The sequence below is a fragment of the Meleagris gallopavo genome, assembly GCF_000146605.3.
Source record: "Meleagris gallopavo isolate NT-WF06-2002-E0010 breed Aviagen turkey brand Nicholas breeding stock chromosome 1 unlocalized genomic scaffold, Turkey_5.1 Chr1_random_deg7180001684605, whole genome shotgun sequence".
Taxonomy (NCBI): domain Eukaryota; kingdom Metazoa; phylum Chordata; class Aves; order Galliformes; family Phasianidae; genus Meleagris; species Meleagris gallopavo.
In genome coordinates, this window is record NW_011093145.1 from 1 (window position 1) to 1,659 (window position 1,659).

Consider the following 1,659-nt stretch of genomic DNA (forward strand, 5'->3'; position numbering starts at 1 on the left):
GTACACAGAAATGCACACGGAGCTGGATTAAGGATAAATGCCTTCTTCACATTGTTCTCCTTTTCCGTATCCCCATTCAACGCATCAGGTCTTCATAGTCAATGAAAGAGGTATACGTGGGGTCACTTATCGTCTTACCTGGTTGTTTGCAGGCTTGTATTTCAGTCCTGGCTTGTTCAAGATTCTTTCAATCTGCTCGTGGTTGAAGTTGGAGATGCCAATGGCTTTTGCCAGGCCAGCATCCACCAGCTCTTCCATGGCCTAGCAGAAAGAGGAACAAAGTCAACATCTGGTATAGAAGATGAATCTTGAAGATGCTCTTCTGTGGCATGATTCCCTGTTTTCATGAGAAGCACAAATTAACTGTGTAGATCAGCAATGCTCACTGAAGAAATGTGGGTGCAAGCTCCTCTAAGCTCATAGTCTAACTCCTTGACGTTGTGAAAAATCACACGACGTTGCATGAGGAAAAGGACAATGATACTCAACAATTTGCTGTGGTACAAGCACTGAAAGGTTGTGCCCCTGGCTGTAGGTAAGATCACAACGTGGAATGTCTTTATTCCTGCAAAATGTGTTTGAGCAGTTCAAGAACTGCCTGAGGATTTGTGGTGCATTGGACAGTTGATATGGTCAAGCTGAGAACTTTTTCCATCTTCTCTGTGGTCTGCAGCTTCCCTGAAAGAGATTTTGGCACTCACTGTGATTTAGACACGCAGGGATCAGTAGTGTGGAAGTAATGACTAAGCATGCAGACATCTACCTTGTATTTCCTTGATTTCCTTCCAAGTAAATGTACATGCATGAAAGGACAGTTCTGACAGTGTTGAATGCAATGAAAGTGTGGAAAGGACTATGAAAGACAGAGAAAACTGGGCTGTTTCTGTGGTTGAACTTACCTCCCATGTTTGTAGTAGGTCAGTGTTGCTGGGTATAACCATGCCGTTCTCATCTGTGGGAAACAGATCCTCTCCAGCCTGTGGGCGTGGAATAAAAATGCTTGTAACAATCCCAGTAGGGTAGCTAGCATTGTAAGGATATCAAACAGGAGTATAGGAAGCAAAAGCTAATAGTATATGCAAAAAAATAAAACCAAACATGTTAATTCTCATCATAAGATAACGAAGTATTGTACCATTTCTTCTTTTTAATTCATGGAAGGTCAAGGCCTTCTTGCCATCAACTGTTCCATTAAAGGCAGGAAATTCTGCTGAATTCTGCAAAGGTTACATTTGAAATGAACGCACTGTAGTTGTGTGAGGGATAGCAGAATAACTTCTTGTTGCAGCTGAGAGGCCTGAGCTTGGTGTAAGATTTTCCAATTCCATTATCAAAGGGACAGAGGACACCGTGCACACACTATGCTTGCGGGAAGAATTCCAGAGCCTGGGTCACACGGCCAGAGCAGAACAGAATGACAGCATCAGAGAGATGTGGTATTTCAGGACAGGAACAGCAGTGGTGCTGAAAGCATAGCTGGCAGCTCTGAAGATGCCACCCAAGAAAGCAAGCAAACAGAATTGCCATTACTGTACCTTGAAGCCTGAAGGCCAGTGGATGAGATAGAGATCCAGGTAATCCAGTTTTAGATCGGCAAGAGTTTTCTGGCAAGCTCCCTTCACCAGATGTTTTTCATGAAATGTGGACCACAGCTGGAGA

The 1,659-nt window shown here is 43.6% G+C and overlaps 1 long non-coding RNA gene across 1 annotated transcript; it reads right to left on the bottom strand.

The window, feature by feature from the left end:
* Positions 1–159: 159 nt before the first annotated feature.
* Positions 160–1,653, bottom strand: LOC104915412. Its single transcript, XR_796350.2, has 3 exons — positions 1,536–1,653; positions 900–977; positions 160–261 (listed from the first exon to the last, which is right to left on the bottom strand). It is a non-coding gene; the product is annotated as an uncharacterized LOC104915412 (long non-coding RNA).
* Between the last annotated feature and the right edge of the window lie 6 nt (positions 1,654–1,659).